General features: G+C 37.9%; 1 protein-coding gene and 2 long non-coding RNA genes across 3 annotated transcripts in view; 2 read left to right on the top strand and 1 right to left on the bottom strand.

The window, feature by feature from the left end:
- Nucleotides 1–12,082, bottom strand: part of LOC139983280 (uncharacterized) — a 254,458-nt gene that overhangs the window by 188,385 nt on the left and 53,991 nt on the right. The gene's annotated exons all lie outside the window — the stretch shown is intronic.
- Nucleotides 6,503–8,688, top strand: LOC139983300 (uncharacterized). Its single transcript, XR_011798598.1, has 3 exons — nt 6,503–6,601; nt 7,060–7,223; nt 8,084–8,688. It is a non-coding gene; the product is annotated as an uncharacterized lncRNA (long non-coding RNA).
- On the top strand, nt 9,150–11,269 carry LOC139983299 (uncharacterized). Its single transcript, XR_011798597.1, has 2 exons — nt 9,150–10,022; nt 10,733–11,269. It is a non-coding gene; the product is annotated as an uncharacterized lncRNA (long non-coding RNA).

Raw genomic sequence — 12,082 nt, 5'->3', positions numbered from 1 at the left:
AATGTCGCAAACTTTAAACTATTATGTTATAAGCCAGACAAGTGTTAATAGTCTTAATAGGTATCCTTTAGAGCTTCAGTGTCAACTAATACAAGTCAGTTACAGGTCAAGAGAGGTGTTTACGGGGACTTCATTAATAGCGACAATGCTTGACTGTTCGATAAACAATACAATACTGTGAAGATACTGTTATCACGTCCCTGGAGCAGTGCAACTCAAGCAGGCACAATTCTGTCTCTCGGAAACAATGTTTGTCTTGTTAAAAATTTGTTTAAGACACATATTCTTTGTGTATGTATCCATTATTATACACATTGTTTAAAGACGGCCGATACTAAATATATAACTTACTATATTTAACTTTTTCAGAATGTCTGGAAACGAAATGCCTAATGTCAAGATATGTGTAGGTTGATGCTTATGGGTAAGCTGTATGTCTTCAAATTGCTGCAATCTACAAGCTGGAACTTCGAAGTATAGTTTTACCATATATGCTGGTAATTGATCTTCATAATAATTGATGGGGTTTCCTTAAGTTTTGGATGAATACCGTGACTTACGGCGGTTTAATGGTTTACAGATAACTTTGAAGGGTAGTTTAACTTGTAACGTTTATCAACGTGAGTGAACTAACATTCTCGGAGAGCGCCATCTTTTTAGTTCAACTTTACGGATTTACTACGGCTTCCGTGTAACGTTAGTGAGACTCATTCCAGTGTATGTATCGAGGGATTGTATAATTAGTTGACTGAGGACTGTTCTTATAATTGGATTGTAGCTCAAAGAAGTCACATGCTGTTTACTTTGAGTTTATATTCTATTGCTTCTCAAATGATCTTTATTTTATCAGCAGTCTTGTTTCATGTGCTGTTCAGAGACACACTGGCTTTATGATTGCTGATTTAGTCTTTAATGGATAATGTGTTTATAATTGCAAAAAAATATTAACCTTTTCTTTCACCAACTTCGATTATCTGCAGTAATTGCACCATGCATTGTGTCAGTCGTGTACTACGGTTTTAGAAGTTGCAGCTTAAAACAATATAGTACAATACAAACTTACCAAACTCACCGAAATCGGGATTTGGAATATGTCGATGAGCGAAATCGATGGTATGCCGATATATGTCAATTTAAGCTGCTAGAAACTGGTATAAGTCCAAGGAAGTTGACTTCTACCTATTTAATTCGACATATCATCGATTTAAACTGGTAGATTTCAATTTATATTGACATATACCGATTTACTTTACATATCATCAATATAAATTGGTATATGTGAATTTAAATCGGTATATGTCGATTTAAACTGGTATGTCGAATTAAATTGGTATATGTCGATGTAAAATGACATATACCGATTTAATTTGACATATCATCGATTTTAACTGGTATATATCAACTAAAATTGGTATGTGTCGATTTAAACTGGTATATGTCGATTTAAATCGGTAGAAGTCAATTAAAGCTGCTGCAAACTGGTATAAGTCGAAGGAATTGGTATATGTCGATTTAAATCGGTATATGTCGATTCCCCACGATTTGAGACTGATGGCCCGCCATGTACGACTGGACAATGAGTCTATGAAGATGGGAATGTCTAAGAATTAAAGTAAATGAGTTACGGTACCGATTGATTCCAGTTCACACATCTCTTCAATTACGTTTGTTAGTCATGCCGAGAGCGAAGAAAGGTCATATACAGTTATGTCGACAACACTTTTGTGATCACAAATTGTGATCAGATTTTTTATCAAAAGGCACTTTTTAGATCTCAATATGGCGTAGAAAATGTAAGAAATATAAGATCACCTACAAGCGGGTCAACAGATATGATAACATTGGTGACCTAAGATGACATGACTGTTAAGTTTGAAACGGTTCCACCACCCCATTCACAACTTGTCCCAAAATATCAATCGTGTCACACCTTGGCATTGGGTTTTAATTGCATCAAATGTCTAAAAATTCACTTTGAACTTGTATACATAACTTCACACACAAAGGTCACCCGGAGGTCAACCAATTGATATTTTTGATCGGTGGGACGTGAATATAGCATCAAAAACTATAAAAATTCAAACATTTTTCTCTGCCCATTTTCTCCCCCCAAAATACTAGTTTTTTAACATTAATTGACCTTCGGTGACCTCGGATCACATGACCGTTAAGTTTGAAAATATTCCCCTATACCATTTGCAACCGTGTCACACCTTGGAACTGGGAGTTATTGCATTAAAATGTCCGAAAATTAACTTTGACCTCGTATAACTTCGCACACGAAGGTCACATGGGTGTCAACCTATTGACATTTATGATCAGAAGGTACCTTTGACATCTGAAAATATCATTGAAACTGTAAATATCACCAAAACACGTAAAGGTCATCAGAGGTCAAATTGAGGTCAAGGGTCACCCAGATGCAGGTCGACAATTGGATTACATTGAAGCAACTCCCAACCCTAACTGACAATTCGTTCTCCAGTTATAGCAAAAATACTTGTTTTATATCATTAATTGACCTTTGGTGACGTTGGATCACATGACCGTTAAGTGTGAAAATATTCTCCTACACCATTTGCAACTTGTCCAATAATATCAACCCTGTCACACTTTGGAACTGGGAGTTATTGTACTAAATATCTGAAGATTAACTTTGACCTCATGTAAATTAACACACAAAGGTCACCTGGGGTCAACATATTGACATTTTTGATTCATGAGACGTGGATATAGCATCAACATATACAAATTCAAACATTTTTTCTTTTCCCATTTTCTCCCCCCAAAATACTAGTTTTTTTTAACATTAATTGACCTTTGGTGACCTTGGATCACATGACCGTTAAGTTTGAAAATATTCCCCTATATCATTTACAACTTATCCAAAAATATCACTTGTGTCACATCTTGGAACTGAGAGTTATTGCATTAAATGTCTCAAAATTAACTTTGACCTCGTATAACTTCGCACACGAAGGTCACATGGGTGTCAACCCATTGACATTTTCGACCGGAAGGTACCTTTGATATCCAAATCTAGCATCAAAACCAAACATTTTCTTTTTTGCTCGTTTCCTCCCAAACTAAGCACATTTTTTCTAATGTGACCTTTGACCCTTTGACCTTGGTTTCAGATGTAGTTTTATCTCCTGATTCCAAAAAAACAAAACGACAAGTCTGTACAGCCATCCTTACTCCGACCGAAAAACTTTTACCCCATATAACTTTGCACAAAAAGGTCACACAGGGTCAACCTATTGACAGTTATGATCAGAAGGTACCTTTGACATTTGAAAAAGGCATCAAAACTGTAAAAATCCCCCAAAACACGTAAAGGTCACCAGAGGTCAAATTGAGGTCAAGGGTCAACCAGATGCGGGTCGACAATTGGATTACATTGAAGCAACTCCCAACCCTAACGGACATTTCCTTCTCAAGTTATCGCAAAAATACTAGTTTTTTTTTTATCATTTATTGACCTTTGTTGACCTTCGATCACAAAGCAAGGAACCAAAAAGACTTGGTGCAACCTAATTTTATATTCGCGTATGAATGAACTCGCTCTAAATGTTTCGTACAGCAACTGTTGTTCATTGTCCATCTACCGTGCATCAGTAATCACTACTTTGTGTTCTTAACACTGTAACATGTTTCACAGGACATGAACAGTAGTTACTGTAGTCTGTACCAGCTATGAGTATCGAGTGCAGCCTCTTCTTTGTAGTAATTTCTGTGATATTTTATTTCGTCAGGGAACTGTTGAACTCGTTGGGTCGCTACACGCGATTACACAAAATCTGTCAAAATGACGATATATACGTTCACTTCGGCACAGCTTGAAAGCTGACTAGTCTACACCATTCCTGTCACTGTTACCGCTACGATTTTTTTTTAGCTGGGTGACGACACACAGATCCCGTTAGACGCTTGCTGTGCAGTGTGAACGAAATTTATTGCACACTTACATGCATACTGACATATGACATGACCTTTCTTATTACCGTTATTAGATAAACTTTTTTTTAAGTTTGGCGAACTGCTCCCTGGCAATTGTTTCCCAAGGCAGATGTGACAAGGGATATCCCCTGTAGTAGCCGGCTGAGATTCTTTCTACGAACAATTCCCCAAGGGCACTGTGGTTCCTTGCTTGGGGTATATGACAATACACATAATATTATCAAGCAAGATTGGGCTCAAATAGTCCTAGTAATTGTGGTCCTACATGTTCCCATAAAGTAACCAAGACTATAGCCAACACTTTTGTGATCACAAAATGTGATCGGATTTTTTATCAAAAGGCACTTTTTAGATCTAAATATGGCATCGAAAATGTAAGAAATATATGAGACCTACAAGCGTGTCAACAGATATGATAACATTGGTGACCTCAGATGACATGACCTTTAAGTTTCAAAATGTTCCACCACCCCATTCACAACTTGTCCCAAAATATCACCCATGTCACACCTTGGCATTGAGATTTAATTGCATTAAATGTCTAAAAATTTGAACTTGTATACATAACTTCACACACAAAGGTCACCCGGAGGTCAACCAATTGACATTTTTGATCGGTGAGACCTAAAAAGAGCATGACTGTAAAATTCAAACATTTTTTCTTTGCCCATTTTCTCCCCCCAAAATACTGCTTTTTTAACATTAGCTGACCTTTGGTGACATTGGATCACGTGACCATTAAGTTTGAAAATATTCCCCTATACCATTTGCAACTTGTCCAAAAAAATCAACCTTGTCACACCTTGGCACTGGGAGTTATTGCATTAAATGCATGAAAATTAACTTCGCGGTGTATAACTTACACCTAGCCTACATTTGTAGGTGTTAATTGTGTTAGGCTGAGCAATAACGATCACACATAAAGGTAAACTAATGACCGTTGTTTGTATAATAGCTAGGTTATGCAATGTTATGCCGAAAATTTGTTTGCTCACTGTATTAGAAGAAAAATGTTATCTGCAGAAGGTTAACACTGTAAATATTACTAGATGACTATGGATGGCTTCCCCCTAATTTTAAATATCATATTCTGAAATATATATTACAATACTAGTTACTAAGTAGTAGTAGTACACTAGTACTACTAGGCTAGGCCTAGTTTTGAATAATTTGGTATGTTACAGTATTGAAAAATCATGGTCATCCATAACTTTTAAGAAATAATGTACTGTTTTATTTGTTTATAGCTAGGCCCCTGGGCCTACTTAAGAAGGTAAAGACTCAGTGTTAAAACCTTATTAATAATAATAATATAAGTAGACCTATGGTTGTTTTCAAATATCAGGAATGGGGTGGTGGTTAAATCTTTTTGGATTTCATGTTTAGTGCTTAGGCTTCAAAGTTTATGTAACAAATTAAGCATTTTGGAGAACAATAGATCATCGTCATTATAGTTTATGAGTACTCCTGTGGAGTATAATGGTACCAACCAACATGATAATGAAAAATATTTCATATCTATAGCCTCTAGGCTTCTAAAAAAATTGTGGCTGCCTTATCTCTTTTTGTTGCTTTTTGTCTTGGCTACTGTCAATTTGAAATATTTGCATTGGGTCTATTCCATGTGCTCAGTTTCTGGTGAATCATTCTGCGCATGATTTCCAAGAAAATAACTGCCTAGATTGAAGTGATCCTCAGTTAAAGTAAAGTTTAGTTGCCCAATAGCAGAACTGCCTCTATGCTATGTCTGTACTGCATGCCACTATTTAACTCTATGGAAAGTTACTTTAAAGGGTTAACAGTTTACAGTGTTGCGGGGAGAACTGTTTAAATTCCTTGGCAATAAATCATGAAAGCACAGTTGGTGAAGGTAGCTTAGGTTCAATTTGCCCCTCTATTGTATTCCCAGGTGAATTAAATGGCAATGAAAGTAGATACAACTTTGGGCAAGCAGGAGGGTAATTACCAGTCGCTATTATGTTTAAAAATCTCTGCAGACAAAGTAACAAATAAAATGATATGTCTGTATTTGATGATGTAAATTTGACCTTATATAAGGACAACGTAGGAAGTTCTCCAAAAAAAAAAACATTTTAATTGAAGGGGTGATGCCCATTGTAAGTAATGAATACAGAATGAAGAGCTCTAGGTTGTTGTTTTTGGTTCTTTTTTTGCAGTAGATTTACAGAAAAAAAAGACTTATGTGAAATCCCTGGGCGAACTAAACAAGGAAAATACAAAATGAGGTGAATACAAAATCGCTATTTTACAAGAAACATGCAATAATGATAACAACTTTGAGCTGCATGATGACACAGTTGAAGTTAATAGTGAAAAGATTCTAAGTATATAAAAGAGCGACATATAGCCATTCCTCTCCTGCACAATATGTTGTTGTGAACTTATTTACTGTTAACTTTAATTTGCAGTATGGAAACACCAAAGTATGCTGTTGTTGTTGTTGTTTTTTGAGGGAGATGGGGTCAGCAGATTTAATCACAATTTTTCAATTTTTCCAGATCAGGATTTTCAGGAACTAATTGTTAGAAGCCAGCGCATTACTATTCCTGTGGGATCTTTGGAGGAATTTAATAACCTGGATGACTCTATTGAAACAAACAAGGCTTTGGAAAGATATTTGGTGAGTCAGTTTAAAAGTGTAAGGAAAGTAATCAGAAAACAGTTTTCCAGAGTGTAATGTTAGTTTATCATTATAAATTTGAAGCCAAGTCAGGTTTTATTGTGTCAGTGGTCTGTACAAAATAAAAATATTTCCTGAGGGGCTAATTTCCTTTTCCTGGGAGACAATTAAAACTCTAATGATATGAAAGCATTTAGGTAACAAGAGTTTGGCCAGAAATGATTTTAACTTGCGGTGCATTCTACAAAAGTGGGCTGTTAAATCAATCTTGTTTTTGACTGGACCCAGAAAGGAACATATTGCAGCACTGCATTGCTAGTTCCTCTTAAAATATTGATAAGAAATTAGCAAAAGATGCCAAAGTGTGGGATGAAATAGAATTACTTGAATATTTCTGTTTGTATAATAATTATTGTAATGGTTTCTGATTAACTTTTCTTTCTTTTTGTTGTTTCAAGATGAAAAGACTATCAATTCTTGGTGGCAACACGTTGAAGGAGTGCGTTAAAAGAATCCTGAGTGATGTATTGGCAAATGCAGTTGCTACCACACTGAACTGGACATATGTACCACTGGGAAAACAGCCTTTGCGAAGCTACATGTATGAAATACATAATTGAAAGTGAGTTAATATGTGTCATTTTTGTTTTCAGCAGCAGTGAAGAGAATCTTGAGTTGTGGGGAGGGGCTTGTGCATTTGACTCATGGATTGGCCAACTTTTCAATCCAACATCCCATCAACGAGAATTCTTGCTTTAATTTACATTGAATTCTGGTCATTTAAAAAATTTACTACAAATATATGTTGATGCAAGATGTGTTGTTTCAGATGCAGTTGTAAAGCAGCATTCAGCATTGATTTTAAAGTTTATTCACCATATGACTTTATTGACCAGGTCATTGTCACTTTCTATCATCCAATTTCCCAATTGATGGGACCTGGATTTGCAACAGTAATGCATGTGTTCAGTATAAAATGAAAGAAGGTGACTGTCAAAGGCAAAGGAAATATTTCGTATATCACGGCAAAAATGGTAAATGTGTGAAAATGTGAATAATGTAGTTTAACCAATTGTGATCATAATATGGGACCCCAGCCGATACTCATAGCTAGTGTTACAGTTGGCACAGTAATTATCAGAAAGCTGTGACACGTTGAACTAAGAGTCAGACAGGTGAAAATTTGCAGTAATTTTAAATTTTTTTAAATTTAATCTTTTTAATGTTTTAAATTTTAAAATTTTAAATTATTATTATTTTTTTAAATTTGCAATTAGAAAAAGTTGCCACGTGCCACCTGTAACACATGTTACTGTGTTACGAGCACAGTACAGTAGTAACTGATGTACGGTTGTGGAACATGAACAGTAGTAACTGTTCAAGCTATGAGTATCGAGTAACCAATTATTGGCTTCATTTTATTGCTTGTGTAGAATGCAATCTTTTATGTAATGTTTTGTGTAATGTGTTTCGTATTAACAGAAGCTGTACGGAGGAACTGCACAATCGACTTCATTGATATTCAGGCGGCGGTGGTGAGATTTCTGAAGGGTGCATCTGGTCGTGAGGGATAATCTCACGATATCTCGGACTACACCACAAACAGTTGACGAGTGAATTTCTTTAGTGCTGTTGGAATATTTAACGCTGGAACTCATTTTCTCGCTTTGTAATTTATAGGCGTAATAAAAAAAGGTAGCAACTAATTTCACTGTGTTAGTCATTATTTCTTCATATGTAACCGCATGTGTAATTCAGTAAAATCTGCAGGTAGACCAATAGCTCTGTTCTAGTAGTACACCCCAAACAAGCTGGCACTCTTGCTGGCTTTCCCTTGACAATGTGCTGGGACAAAACCAGATATTTGATGGACAGTTGCCTGCCGGAACACAGATATTTGGTTAGCAATTCATGTGAAGATCTCTGCCTAGTGGGTTGCTGGCGGAATACCAGATTTGGGCTAGCAGGTCGCCAGAACACTGGATATTAGCTAGCGGATAGCCAGTGGCTCTCTCTGACAGAAATTCAGCGGAACACTGGCGGTACTCCGGTGGTAAGCTTGCGTTTCTCCGGCAGTCTGCTGGTAGTACACCGACGGTACACTGGCGTTTCTTCGGCGGTCTTCTGGTGGAACACTGGCGGTACACCAGCGGTACGCTGGCGTTTATTCGGCGGTACGCTGGCGTTTCTTTGGTGGTCTACTGGTGGAACACCGGCGGTACGCTGGAGTTTCTTCGGCGGTCTGCCGGTGGAACACTGGCTGTACACCGGCGGAACGCCGGCGTTTCTTTGGCGGTTTACTGGTGGAACACTGGCGGTACACCGGCGGTACGCTGGCGTTTCTTCGGCGGTCTGCTTGTGGAACACTGGCGGTACACCGGCGGTACGTTGGCGTTTCTCCGGCGGTCTTCTGGCGTAATCGCCGGCGGACCGCCGGATTAAAGCCGGCCAAATCTCTGGCGTTCCGCCGGCTTTCCCCGCCGGTGGACCGCCAGTGGTGCAGCTGGCGGGCCGCCGGTGGACCGCTAGCATGATGTTATCTGGGTGGGAGTTATTGCATTAAATGTGTGAAAATTAACTTTGACCTCATATAACTTTGCACACGAAGGTCACACGGGGGTCAACCCATTGACATTTATGATCAGAAGGTACCTTTAACATCTGAAAATAGCATCAAAACTGTAAAAATCCACAAAACATGAAAAGGTCAACAGAGGTCAAATTGAGGTCAAGGGTCACCCAGATGCGGGTCGACGATTGGATTGCATTGAAGCAACTCCCAACCCTAACGGACAATTTGTTCTCCAGTTATCGCAAAAATACTAGTTTTTTTTATCATTAATTGACCTTTGGTGACCTTGTATCACATGACCGTTAAGTTTGAAAATACTCACCAATACCATTTGCAACTTGTCTCAAAATATCAACTGTGTAACACCTTGGAACTGGGAGTTGTTGCATTAAATGTCTGAAAATTAACTTTGACCTCACATAACTTCGCACACGAAGGTCACACGGGTGTCAACCAATTGACATTTTTGATCAGAAGGTACCTTTGATATCCAAATCTAGCATCAAAACCAAACATTTTCTTTTTTGCTCGTTTCCTCCCAAAATAAGCACATTTTTTCTAATGTGACCTTTGACCTTTTGACCTTGGTTTCAGATGTAGTTTAATCTCCTGATTCCAAAAAACAAAACGACAAGTCTGTACAACCATCCTAACTCCGACTGTTGTGTTTTTGATTTTATTCCTATTCATGTTTTCTTTTTAGTATAGCGCCACCCTTTTCTTGTGGACGCTCAGAAATCGTTTTGTTTACAATTCTCACGTTAATCTCAGAAGCATCGCTTGTTTTAGATGCAATCATAATAACCTTAATCTATACTCATAGTTTCTATCCTTGGAGTGTGATAGTCTGTAAGTATTTGTTGTATTATTTACTGCCATTTAGGATCACAAAATTGTAAATCTAAGTTGTTATTGGCCAGTTTCTGCTGTGTTTTGTGAGGTACGGCCCTAATGTTTTCTATTCTCCATTATGTATTACCGTAGACCAATTTCGCTACGTTCCTGTTTTACGTTGTTACTTACGGTTCGTGAGATTTGCGTACTTGGGCTCACACGTTACCTGGTTGTTAGGGTTTTTTGTAGCAGTCTTACTAGGTTGTTTATTGTAGTAATTTTTGGTATCTATTTTATTATTGCGTGTACTTCACATCTATTCTTGAGTATTCTATTCCTTCACAACTCATTCAGTATGTTTCGTTACCCTTGGGCTTCTATTTACGGGTTATGTTATCTTTGTTATTTGCTTGGTGTGCGTACAGGGTACGTGTAGCTAAGATTTTGGTTGTATGGAGTTTCGGTTAGACCATTGTTTACTCATTGTTTACAGTTACGTATTATGTGTTCCCTACGTTGTCATTGTAGTATATATAGTGTACAGTTTTCGGATAACCACAAGTCAGACATACAGTATTTGTTCACCTTGCCTATGTTAATTTCACTTTATCTTTCGTCAGGAATGTCACCTGCTTTTGGCATATGTTATCTAGCCTGGTTTTTATAACATGTTCATTATTCTCACCTTGTTATTTAGACATAGTTTTTTCCTTTGTTTCTTTCAGTTTTACCGTGTTCTCACTCATTCATCAACGTATTAAACTGTTGTCAAACGTCCATGATCTTGTCACGGTTTCTTTATTTTGGGGCTTGAGGGGAAATGGTTGTCTGGCTGTATAGCGCCCTCAGTTTATTAGCGCGAGGACAGCACACCGACCGAAAAACTTTGACCCCATATAACTTCGCACATAAAGGTCACACGGGGTCAACCTATTGACATTCATGATCAGAAGGTACCTTTGACATCTGAAAATAGCATCAAAACTGTAAAAATCCCCCAAAACACGTAGAGGTCACAGAGGTCAAGTTGAGGTCAAGGGTCACACAGATGCGGGTCGACAATTGGATAAAATTAAAGCAACTCCCAACCCTAACGGACATTTCGTTCTCAAGTTATCGCAAATATTCTAGTTTCTTATCATTAATTGACCTTTGTTGACCTTCGATCACATTACCGTTATGTTTGGAAACGATCCCTTACCCCATTCACAACTACTCCCAAAATATCAACCATGTCGGACCCTGTCAATGGGAGTTATTGCTGTTTTTAATATATTGGTTTTTGGCATCTTACTGACCTTTGGTGACCTTTGCGGGCACCAAAAACAATAGGGATCTTCCTCTCACTATGGGCTATCCACCCAACAAGTTTGAACATGATACTTCATTTCCTTATTGAGATATCGTGTACACAAGCCAAGCGTCACATACACACACGCACACACACACGCCAAGTTGAATGCATAGGTTCCTTGCTTTGCAAAAAGCAAGGAACCAAAAATAATACATCTGACCATGGAGCTATAAACAGTCTGTTTATAACTCCACGGTCTGACAAAGACACCCAAGAGAGTTCACATACCAAGGGATGACCCCTGTTTCTTCGATCGGTGAGAAAGTTTTCAGTCGTAAACGTGTAGACCTGCAATATTCTTTTGAAAGATTAATGCCCTTGAGATTTTTTCTAGGAAAAATAATACGTCTGACAAAGACACTCAAGAGAGTTTACATACCAAGGGATGACCCCTGTTTCTTCGATCGGTCAGAAAATTGTCAACCGCAAAAGCGTTGACCTATAATGTTCTGTACAAGGTAATAAACAGCTGCCAAAATGAGGTTAAAGTTACCCCATGCCCTCCTTCCCGCTGTTTTCTTGATTCATGCTGGGACAGCTGCGAGAAGGAATTTCCGTCAACACAGAAACAGGTTGCTACGGTGCTTCTCAGCAGGTATGCGAGTTGTATAAATACCATGTTACAATGTTTCTATATTTACAGAGTTAACCTAACAGTACAAGGGAAACGTCTCAAATTATCGAGTTGTGCGTCACACGTGTCTTGAAAACACAAGAACAA

The sequence above is a fragment of the Apostichopus japonicus genome, chromosome 16, assembly GCF_037975245.1.
Source record: "Apostichopus japonicus isolate 1M-3 chromosome 16, ASM3797524v1, whole genome shotgun sequence".
Lineage (NCBI taxonomy): Eukaryota > Metazoa > Echinodermata > Holothuroidea > Aspidochirotida > Stichopodidae > Apostichopus > Apostichopus japonicus.
This window is presented reverse-complemented; position numbering and strand designations above follow the sequence as displayed.